At 44.9% G+C, this 12,215-nt stretch overlaps 1 protein-coding gene across 1 annotated transcript in view; it reads right to left on the bottom strand.

Moving 5' to 3' along the window:
* SPTBN1 (spectrin beta, non-erythrocytic 1) overlaps positions 1–8,688 on the bottom strand; it is a 262,112-nt gene extending 253,424 nt beyond the window's left edge. The window contains exon 1 of the mRNA XM_061625724.1: positions 8,306–8,688. The gene's annotated coding sequence lies outside the window, so the exon portion shown is untranslated. The remainder of the gene's footprint in view (positions 1–8,305) is intronic.
* Positions 8,689–12,215: the final 3,527 nt, after the last annotated feature.

The following is a 12,215-nucleotide window of genomic DNA, read 5'->3' as shown; positions in this document are numbered from 1 at the left end:
TAAGCCCCACTAAAATCTACAGGGCTTTAGCATAGGGGTGAGCGGGTAAATCCCATGGATTTCAGTTGCCTTAAACATTCTCTGGAGCCATTATGTTTTGTTTCTTGTTGTCTAACTGTTGCCTTGATCTCTGATAACCGGCAAACATAGCTCTGGGCTATGCTGGAGGCAATTCACTAGAGCAGAGGTTCCCAGACTGTGGTCTGTGGACCACCAGCGGTCTGCAAGCTTCATTCGGGTGGTCTGTAGCCTGTCTGTGGATTTGTGGGTCGAAGACAAAAGATGTACATGAAATACTTAACATTGGTTTTTAAACTGCAATAAAAATACATTTAAAAATCATGCTGCATCTAGCATAATGCATGACAATTGCTACAACAGGCAGAAAAATCGTTAAGTGGTCCATCAAGACCCTCAGCAATTTTCAGTAAGTCTGGGAGGAAAAAAGTTTGAGAACCACTGCAGCAGAGATAAGAATGAAGGTAGTTCCAGCCTGGTTTCTAGCCTAGCATTGGGACAAAGGGAACAAGAATTGCGTGTTGCTGTGTTAGAATTGGTTGTTAATATGCTCTTTTTTAATAATGTTTTTAACCATTTTTTAAAAGATGTTTTTAAAGCTTTTTTAAAAGATGTTTTTAAAGCTTTTTTAAAAGATGTTTTTAAAGCTTTTTAAAAATGTTTTTAACATTGTTTTGTTTTAATGTATTTTAAGATATGTTTTTATGATGTTTTAAAGTGTTTTAATCGCTTCTGTTTGCCGCCCTGGGCTCCTGCCGGGAGGAAGGGCAGGATATAAATCAAATAATCAATTAAATAAATAAACAAACAAACATGCAGACCATGGTTTATTCAAATGTGCAGCTAGGTACATGTTGTGTAGTGTCAAAAATGTGCAGTGTGAAATAAGTTTTTGTGCAGATGAGGCATATGAGATTTTATAAGCAGCTAGGTAGTTTCTGAAAAAAAGAAATAGATGAGAAAAGAAACAGAAAATGAAGATAAAATTGCACTAGAAACAGATTTTTTTTCTTTTTGTTTCAGAGTTGAAGGTGGTATTATAGAACCAATATGGCCCCTGTACACTCATTTTCTTGATTTACTGTTGACTGTGGGCAAACACGCTTTGCAGGTTTTTGCAAGGCTTCAAAACCCTGCACAACCTGTTTAACCCCAGATGGTAATAAGTCAATAGAAATTAAGTGTCCACACCATGGGCATCAATGGCTCTATCACAACACTTTTCCCTATCTTAAAAAAAACTGGTTTGCCTTCCAAGGAAGGTTTGTAGTCCTTAATTAAAACTGGGTAGACCAAAGGGAGGTAAAATTGTTTTGGTGTCCAAATCCCTCATTTGGCAGTTCCTGCCTTATGTAAAATGCATCCCTAACTGCGGAAATGCCTTGCTTCTGTAGCTCTCTGGAACCAAGTTATGCATTTCCTTTGGACGCTTTCCAGCAAAAGCGGGGTGGAGACCCAACGGTTGGGGCCTGCTTCTGCAGAAATTTCTCAGAGGAAAAAAGGATTTGGGAAATGTAGTTTGGGCACTGAGCCACCAATAATCTGCTGGGACGAGTTTAATTTGTGTCTATTTTATATGTGACCTATAGAACACATTGTAAAACAATGCTCAGCAGGGAGTTCAGGCAACTATACTGTAGCCTACAGTTACAAGTGGTTGAATGGCTACGATATGTATCCATGCTGTAACCTCACTGGGGTAAATTCAGAATTTTACAAGGCATTATGTAAAGTATATGGACATTTCAAGATCCTTGGTTAATTAAAAGAAAGGTAAAGGTTGTGAAGACAATTATGTTCATCTGGAAACAAAGTGATGCATTCAAGGACCACAGCTCACCTGGGTTTTCAATGTGCCTTATACATCGCATACTCAAAGGACACAAATTAAACTCATCCCAGAAGATTATCAGTCTTACGAATCAAATATGCATGCAAAATATCCCTAGTTCAGCCTGTCAGGGCCGACACCAGAGGATGGCCAGGTCAGGCCATGGCCGAGGACCTCTGCTGACCCCTGAAGGGCCCCTCCTTAGGGTAGGAGGGTAGTGCTCCCATTCCATGATCCACGGCAGCTACTAGTGCATTGCCAAGCTTCCTATGGTACTCAAGTGTGTTGTTTATTCTGTTTTATATTATGTATTTCTGTTTTTAATGTGTTGTAGGTAGCTCGGAGACCTTTGGGTAAGAAGCCTAATAAACAGCAACATCTGGAGGGCCACATCTTCCCCATCACAGCAATAAATTAGCACAGCTAGTAGATGATGACAACCCTATCCTCTGCCATCAGCATAGTCAATGGCCAGGGATTATGGAAGGAAGTTGTGGTCCAGCAACATCTGGCATGCTACAGCTTCCTCATCCCTGCTCTATGAATTTATCTAATCCTTTTTATTATTATTAAGCCATTTAAGCTAGTAGCTATCACCAGACAGTGCAGGGCCAAGTGTTATATTCAGACTTAGATTTAAACTGTTGTTCATCACACACTTCTTCAGCATCAGTTCCCCATCTATAAAATGGGAATAAGAGCGATCTGATAACAAGGAAGGAGGCAGAGTTTAGGATTGTATGAAATCAAATCAGTTGATATCTGCCCTGATCCTCTGAAATTATTTGCAATATTGATTATTTATTACTATAATTCATATTGATTAAGTTGTTGATTTGTTTATGTTATCTGCTGGACTTGTTTTTATGGATTCTGAAATTTTTGCATACTATTGTCTTTTTTTCCTGTATATTTTTTTGTTGTTATTCCACTTCATCATTCCCTGTCCTGGGACTGAAATAAGCAATGATGAAGGAGAACAACAAGAACAACAACAATCCATATTCTACAAGGACCAGAATAGATGTAGGGGCAAGCTATATACAGCAGTGGGCTTGGCCTAGAAGATATGGTACCTCTGGGTCTTTAATGATTTTCCTGGTTCTAAAATGTTTTCATACATAGTGTATTTTGCCCTGTCACTTTAAACGTATCCCTCTAAAACAATCAAGAGCGTAAAATTTAAATGTTAGTGGAACCATCACAAGGCTTTCACCCTATAAAACTATAAGGACTACACCCAAGATAAAGTAAATTTCATAATGAATGCATGAATTTCAAATTCCGATTGTGTGTGCCTGTGTGTGTGAGAGAGAGCGTGTATGTGTGTGCATGCATGCTGGGTCATTCATGGGACTTCCGCTGGATTTTCCATAACCTCACTGAGCCATTTTCCAAACACATCAGCAGGGGAAAGTTACTTTCTCATTTGGTTCCCAGAAGAAAAGGGCCAGTGATAACCTCATCTACTGATCCTGGAAATCAGAGTATAAGGATCTGCACATCAGTTATAATTCAGCTTTACTGGCATAGATGTCTAGGGTGAATGGGTGGAATTTTGTTGGAAGACATTTAAACCACAACCATGACCTCCCTTCCCCTTAATATACAACTCCTTCCTTTTTCTTTCAGTGAGAATACGCCATATGAATAGCTCTAACCATTTGGAGCTATCAATACTCTTTAATTAGTAATGACATTTATGACAGCCAAGTTATGTTCACTGTAGTGGCTAAGGCCTGCAATCCTAACCCCACTTTCCTGGGAGTAAACCCCACTGAATTCAGTAGGCCTTCGTTCTGAGTACACGCAGTAAAGATTGCAGAGTAGGAGAATGAGCTGCATATTAGGAAGCTTCAAATCTTGCCTCTGACATCAACTGGCTAGACAGGGCTTGCGTCCATCACCTGGAAACCCGGGCACCTGCTGGGGTTCAAGAGCACTGGCAGGGGCTACAGGGGCTGACACCTTCCTTGGTTCTCCCTTTTCCCCCAGCCATAGGTTCATCTGGTGGGAGCAAATGAATCTGTGTCTGCTATATCGCCTGCTGTTTGAAATTTCCCACAATGTCCCAGAACAAGGCTATGTTAGCAGTGCTATGTTGAGGCATTATGGGTAGTTGAAAATGGCAGCTGACTTGCAGCTGCTGCCACCCTGCCTGCCATCAGTAAGCGCATTGGTTGTGGGGGGGAGGTATGATGTTCAGAAAGGAAAGCATATGGGGGAGGCCACCAGACAGCAATTTCCAGGTGGGTGGGCTTGAACCTGGAGCTATGACAAGCTAGACAAGCTGATACTGATATACCTTGCAGGCTGTCATATTGATAACTGACATAACATATGAGAAGTGCTATTGTTATTTCCAATACGTATCTTTCTTTTATTTGTCAGTTCTTTTATTTTGAAAATTTCTAAACCTTCATCCAAACTTGGATTCCAGGGTGGTGCACATAAAAACTGCAAGTATCAATAAAATATTAAAACCAAACAATAAACAAATTAAAAGAAGAATACAAGAATACAATCTGAGAAGTAATGTTAATTCCACACAGCTGAACAAATTGCTCTGCTGAACTTGAAGCGTTTTGATGCTACAGTCCTGATTTACATTAAGTAGGTACAAGGACAAGATGCAGTTTAACATCAACATAACGATAATATACCTGCAACTCAAACTCGTGTTATGTCATTAAGGCATTGTTTGTAACATGCTCATCAAGACAGCTGGTTTGCATTTTCACCAAGTCGTCATGAGGGCCATTTCTGCAACCTAGGAAATTAAACCCCTTCCTTTCTACCACCGTGACTATTCAGTTAACCTTAGACCCAGTTTATGTGTCCATCCAAACCAAGCCATAAAGCTTTCCCTGGACCCAGGTGAGGCATCACATGATGAGTTATATTTGCAAATCCTCCACTGACACACACACAAATTCTTTACACGCAGAAAACTAGTGCATCAGAGACAAGGATTCAGTTTTCTGTGCTGCTGTGCTATTTTTCTAAGTGCAAGCCAAAAGAGAAGGTTTTTTTTTTCCAAACTTGCACGCCACTGTCACCAATAGCATCCTGAAGTGGCATAGTCTAAAGAAAAGCATTACCACTTGCTTCTGCTTTATATATAAACCTCCCCCTGCTTTTTAAAGATACAAGTGCCAAGATCCCTTGTCTGCTTGCTGCTGCTGCCGCTGCTGCTGCCATCATATGCTTGCTTCTCTGACGCTTGAGGCATCACAGTACATACAAGTGTTTTTCTCAGCTGGGATTTTGCACCTGGTTTCTTAATCAAAAACGCTGATGGTCCCCTGTGACACTGTCACACTGATGCCATTTCTTAAAATAAAATCACAAGCAAATCTATGCCTGGGCCATCTTTAAGTCCATGTGGCCATCATTTCCCACAACATACATGCCTGTGTTGGTCCCACAGCACACAACTGTACTGAAAAAGCTGCATTTAACTGAGACAAATAACATCAGCTGAAAAACAATGATGTAGAATAATCAATTTCCCATAGAGAAACCACGACTACTGCCCTTAAAAGCCAAACTGCCCTGCTGAATCAGACAAAAGATAGAAGAGTGCTCTGTCTCCAACATCAGACAGCTAAGGGACACATTAGCTCACAGGGAGGGCATGACAGAGCTAGGTCACCTCTAGTTGTTTGACTCTACTGCTTTATAATCAGTGATATACTGCCTTGAAACATGGAGGTTTTAGCTATCATAAGAAAAGCCCTTGATATTCACTAATATCTCTAATCCTTTAAAAAACCATCTCCGCTATGCCCAAACGTCTGAAATCACCATGAGTTGCTCTCTGTTTTTCCATTTCCTGGCCACATCTTGTCAACTCATTCAATATTTATGATTCAGAACAATCTTACAATAACATCAGGGAGGCCTGAGTAGATAGTCTAGAGATAAACAGGATCTCCATATCATTAAGGCTAAACAATAAAAATGCAAGTTTTTTAAACATCTTTTTAAACTTCTATAAGATCAGAGGACAACGCGCCGATTTGCTACGTTTTGAAAATACATAATTTGGATAAACAAAGAGCTGATGTAGTGTAATGGGTAAGAGAAGAGAGGTATGACTTAGGAAGACCTTGGTTCAAATCTCACCTCTGTCAACTAACTATATGGTCTTAGGCAAGACATTCTCTTCATTTCAGCCTCAGTCTTTCCATCTGCAATACGGAGCAAATAATTCTGACTTACCTTTTACATGGTTGTTGTAAGAATTACAAGATAATGCACATGAAACACTCTGAACCCTTGAGAAAGCTACACATATATTACATGTTATTACTATATAACAAGGCTTACCCTAGGTAAGGTTTGTCAAAGCCAAAAAAGAGAATGTCGTTGTTAAGGAGACTGTTTTTCAGAGACTTGTCTGCTCTCTGCTTTAATCTCACAAGTATGTCTGCTTTTCAACACAGAGTTGGCCAGTTAGCATGTAAGTTATTCATTTGTACAGAATGCACTAAAACTAATGCCTTTTATTATGGTGATTAATTGTGATTATTTTAATGATGTTTTACATCCCTCCCCCAGTCCAAAGTCCATAAAATGGTCACCAAAAGTGATAAGAAACAGAGCAAAGTAATTATTTCAGAGATAGCAAAATTCAGCCATTTGGGTATAGGGCAAAACTGTTAAACACAGAAATGCAACTTGTTAATTTCTTTCAAATATTCCCTCTTCAAATAATGTACAGCACCGTCAGACAGAAAAGACTCGTCAAATTGTAAGAAATAGCTTCGCCATTGTTGATTTCTTTTAGACACAGCTTTAAGGACAATATATTTCAAATAATAAGAACAAAAGGAAGTATACGGCTATATTTGTACGCAACACATTTTAATTTTAGCGTTATTGTAAAGTCATCCAGAGTTTCATTTCAAAGGACAATGGTGAAATGACCATTTCCTTTTGAGCAAAAGGTAAATAGCTCAGAGGTAAATTAAGCCTACTATCCTTTACCCACAACACCCAGCTTTAACTGGCTTGTTCGGTTTGGGCTCCTTCCAGTGGCCTGCGGAACTGTCCAATGCAACGGAAAATGCACCGCCATCGCCTCTCACCAGCCACAGCATTCTGCCTCATGCAACCCCTCCCTTATGCCCCGACTTTTGTAGTATGAGATTAATGTTTCACAGCTGCAGGCTGGACTCCATCTGACTGCATTAGACCTGCAGGACTGCAATCACATCACTCCCTCTTCATTTCAGAGACCAAGAGCAAAGAGAAAATCCCAACAGTTCCTACAGACATATCTGCATAATATGACAACCAGGGGGAAGAGGCTTCACATGATAAAGCAGCAGCGACCATGTCCCTTGGTCAAGCGAAAGGGAAAGCAGAAATTGGGCCAGATTTTCTGCAGGGTGGGGCTGTGATAATGCACAAGGGACGGAGGGAGGGAGAAATTCATGCAAAATGTGTCCCAGGGAGGGAAGAAGGCAGGCACTGCATGTTGCTGCATTTCTGCCCAGGCAGAGAGAGAGAGAGAGAGAATATGAAAAAAGAAGTGAAATAATTTAGACACGCATCTGATTTCCCCATCTATATTCTCCCCGCTCTGTGACGCACGCACACTCATGCTCCCAAAAATAATAAAGAGCCTCCCAGTGGAGAAATCACAATGAAGACAGAGGCAGGATGGGTGGGAATGGAAAGTGTCCTCAAATCATTTATAGATATAGATATATATAACCGGATTAGAAAAAAGGGAAAGGGGGGGTGATAGGAAAGCGAGTTTTAAAATAAGCGTTATTCTCAAGGAGAACAAGCCTGCAAGCACGACTCGCCCCCTCTCGCCCGCCACCTTTACCCCAAGTGGATCCATTTCCACAAACCTGTTGAAGTATTACTGGGTGGATGGGGGGGGGGAGAGAGAGAAAGCTTGACTGAGCAGTCTCCCTTCCAGACCACTCGGCTCAACGCGATGGAGGGCGGAGGAGAGAGAGACCAGCGAGCAACCGACCACGCCTGTTTTGCAACCCACGGGCCGTTCTGAGACCGAGCAACCAGCTCCCAGGCTGCCTGCAGGGGATGCCAGCATCATTGTGTTTCCTTGCCGGGTGCCGTGTCCCCCCTCTCCCATCATCCCCGCGGCGGGATAAATGTCCTGATGGCACCGTTTCCCTCGCAGGAGGCGAGGCATCGCTCCGTCTCTCTCTCGCCGGCCACAACGACACAAGCGGGAGGGCGAGCTCGTCCCTGCAGAAAGGACTTCGCCAGCAGGCGCTGCAGTGCCGCCGCCGTCACCAGCCAGACACAAACGCGTTGCCCACCCAATCCTCCGCCGGTCCCCCGTGCCCCGCTGCTCCCCCCCTCCCCGAGAGGCAGGATCCCCCTCCCCCTCTGCAGACCCTCTTTTTTCCCTCCTGCCCCAGCTGACAAGCACTTTGCAAAGCACGGCCGAGCTGCAGCGAAATCGCCTACCTCGCCTCGCAGAGATCGGAGGGGGGGGCGGTGACGCGGGGTGGGATGCGATCTTCTTCGCGCTTGTATGCAATGCGGCGCACTCCCTCTCTCAGCAGAAACGGCGGCGGCGAGGAAGAGGAGGAGGTGTTGGACGGGCGGATGGGGGTGGTGGTGATGCAGCAGCAGCGGCAGCGGCAAACCTCGATGGCTGGAGCTGCTGGCAGAGAAGAGGGAGAATTGAAAGAGAGAGCGCGCTTGGAAAAAGCAGCGAGCTCCGCGGCGGAGGGTTAGCAAGGGATGGAAGTGGAAGGAAGGGAGTGGACAGCAGGAATCCGCAGCCAGCCAGCCGGACTGCCCCCTCTGCCCGATGCCCGCCCGCACAGCAACAGCTGCACTGATTGAAAGGCGAGGAGCAAAAAAGGGGCGGGGAGAGAAGGCGCGGGCGTACGCCTAGAGAGCCGCGGGCGCGCGCTGCCGGGAGGCGCGCGCGCGCCCCCGTCCCGGAGGGAGGGCACCAACCCGGCGAAGGGAGGAGGGCGCGAGGTGAAGGCGAGCGCCGCGGAGTCATCAGCCCTTTCCCTGCTGTCCCGTTCCGCCTCGGACGAGAGCCCCCCCCAAAAGGCCCATTGGACTTGGCCTCCCTCCCGCCAGCCTGTCAAGTGAAGGTCCTACTCAGACGCAGGCCTGTGGGGCGCCTAGGCAAAGTCTGCAGTAAATCCTGGCCTCGGTCACCGAGGAGGCGGCGGCAGTGGCGGCCAACTCGTGAGGGCTGCCTTCCGGGTGGCTCTAGAGGCCTGCTGCTTGCTGGCTGCCGAGGATGGCGGAGCCCTCGGCGCAGAGCGGGCCTGGTACAGACGGGGGCATTGAGGGGGCCGCCCTACCTAGGTCGGCTCTGGGTTGGGCTGTACCACTTCAGGTGGTAGGTGGGGCGTGCCGTGGCTGCCTGATCCGGGAAGCAAGCGAAACCTTCCCTGCGTTAGGAAGAAGATGTTGAGCTCCATCCTTTTCCTCCTGATGGTAATGGCAATGGTAAACCCCCTCTGAATACCGTTTACCATGAAAACCCTATTCACAGGGTCGCCATAAGTCGGGATCGACTTGAAGGCAGTCCATTTCCATTTTCACATTCTGTTTCCAGACGCTGGGGGCGATTTGGAAGGAGAAACAGTCGCTTGGGCAAGCCTGGAGTTGTACAGCTTTCACTGGTTGACCACTTCAGTGAGGGCCAAACCTCACAGCAAAGATGCTGAGTCCTAGTCTTCCATCACCTTCTCTTTTGGTTTCCCCCAACTCTCCCGCCCCCAAATTCAGCCGCAGAGGCTATAATATGAAGCCGAATATTTGTGCAGGAGGGGGCATAACCCTTTCATCTCTAGCAGTTTTCCCGATGAAACATGCATTGTTACTATCATTAAATTTTTATCCCGCCCTTCCTCCCAAACGATTTCCTCTAAAAATCACAAAACATGGGCAAGCTGTATTCAAGTCTTTTCCCTTGATGGATAAAACAAATAAAAACGCAAAGGTCTGGGGAATTTTTAGTAAGAAAATGGCTGCAGGGGAAAGAGTTGACAATCGCCACTCCTTGCATATGGGCTCCCTTTCTTATACGTCTCGGTGACTGTATTTTTTGTTACATACACAGGGAGAAAAACAACATGCAAGTCTGCATGTAGCATGAGTGACGACTGCTAAGTGAATAAGGAAACACTCTTCACTAGAATATAACTTACCCTGTGTTCTGTGGTGCAATTTAGTTCTAAAGTAAATTAAAAATGTTCTCTACTGCCCTTCAGCAAAAGTGTGGTATTCTGTGCTAGTTCTACTCATAGTACACCCACTGAAGTTAATAGACATGACTGACTTAGGTTAATTCATTTCAGCGGGTCTGTTCTGAGTAGACCGTAGCTGAATACAAGCCAAGTGCTCCAGGATGGTTCTCAACAAAAATCCAAAACAATAATCTTTTTTTAAAAAAATAACAGCCAACACTTAAAATGTTGGTTGGATAAAAAAGGTCAGTGTCTGGTGCCTGCGAGGTAATGAAACAAATGCCAATAGGACCTCTCTGGGGAAGGAATTCCACAGCTGAGGCATCAGTACAAAAAGGTACTCAGATGATCGCATGAAGCACCCATTGGAATTTAGGATGCTGCTTTATACTGGGTACATGTAACCCAGTATTGCCCAGTATTCTGACTAGCAACGGCTCTCTAGGATTTCAGACCGGGGGTATCTCCCATCCTTACCTGGAGATGCTGGGGATTGAACCTGGGACCTTCTACATGCAAAGCAGATGCTGGACCACTGCGCTTCCTGTTAAAGGGGAGCATCAGCTGATGACTACCAACAGATTGACTTTGGGATTACAAGCCAGTGGGAAAGAGAGACATACACACCCCGTCCTCCCACACTGCAGCCCTAATCCAAATTAGGGATTTGGGTGGGGATGTCTTTATACCCAAACAAAATGCTGGGAGCACCAAACATGGTGTTGCGACATAACATGTGGTTTTGGTCCTTAAGATAATGACACCATCATCCACACTGTTTTCCTGTGCAACCCTGCTGAAATGAATGGAGCTCTCCAGTGTATACTGGTCATGCAAGTGGATCATCCGCAGGTGCCGATACTGGTTCATTTTAGAACTGATTCTCAATATATGAAGTAGCTTTCCATATCGTTAGGCAACAGTGAATCATGCTCTTGGCTTGACTTCAACAAAGGTAATGGTCAGAAGCCATCTGCTCTTAACATACCACCTGCCATTGATCAACTGCCACTGGCTGCATCCCTACAAACAGTGCTCCAAATCAAGAAGAGTGGTAGCAATGGAGGAGGCAGCAGCAGCCGCCACCAGTGTGCTCCACTAAAAGTTACAGTGGAAGTGGCAGCCAGTAGAAGAGTTTCCTTGGCAGCCTTACCACTCTGTCCTTCCCAGTAAGCAACAGTGAGTCAGCTGTTGGGAGGTCATGTGAATGCCAATGCAACACCACTCCCTTTGCTGCTTGTTCTGACATGACCTTTGTGAAATGGGATGGAATTGTGCTGAAATGGCTCTTGCACTGCAAAGGTTCATCCCCACGCCATTCCTCCTAAACTCTACATGTCCTTTGCAATCACCTTCTAGGGCAGCCTTTCCCAACCAGTGTGCCTCCAGATGTTGTTGAACCACAACTCCCGTCAGCCTCCCATTGGCAATGCTGGCTGAGGCTGATGGGAGTTGTGGTCCAACAACATCTGGAGGCACACTGGTTGGGAAAGGCTGTTCTAGGGAGGTTCTGCTTTGCATCCCTCCAATATGTGAGTTGCATTTCATTGGGACACAGCAGAGGGGACTTCTCTGTGGCTTGTGGTTGTGGAACTCCCAAGGGAAGCCCACTTTGATCACCCAAATGATGACTATACCGCTATTTCATTAAAAACATCAAAATGATTTACAAGTTAAGCAAACAACCATACAATAAAAACATTAAAAATACAATATAAATAAAGGTTAACTATTGCAAAAAGGCATCCTTTTAATTGCCTACATAAGCCTGACAGAACAGAAAGGTTTTCAGCAGGCATTTAAAAGTTAAAACAGAAGGTGCCTGCTGAATCTCTGTTGGCGGAGCATTCCAGAGAACTGGGCTGATGACACTGAAAGCTCAATTTTGTGTTGATGTTAAATGAGCCTCGGCAACTCAGAGGATGATCAGAGCTGCTCCTGCAGATTATTTCCATGATAAAGCCTGTTATTCAGGATTTTGTAAATTAATTCAAGGATCTTGGACCTGGCTCAGTAGTGGATGGGCAGCCAGTGTAGATGATTTCAGAGTGGTGTCACATGTTGTTGGCCGTGTGCTCCCATCAGTAGTCTGGCCGCCACATTTTGCACCAGCAGGAGCTTCCAAACTAGAGCCAAGGGCAGTCCTGCATAGACCA

This window comes from Rhineura floridana, chromosome 4 (assembly GCF_030035675.1).
Source record: "Rhineura floridana isolate rRhiFlo1 chromosome 4, rRhiFlo1.hap2, whole genome shotgun sequence".
Classification (NCBI taxonomy): Eukaryota; Metazoa; Chordata; class Lepidosauria; order Squamata; family Rhineuridae; genus Rhineura; species Rhineura floridana.
This window is presented reverse-complemented; position numbering and strand designations above follow the sequence as displayed.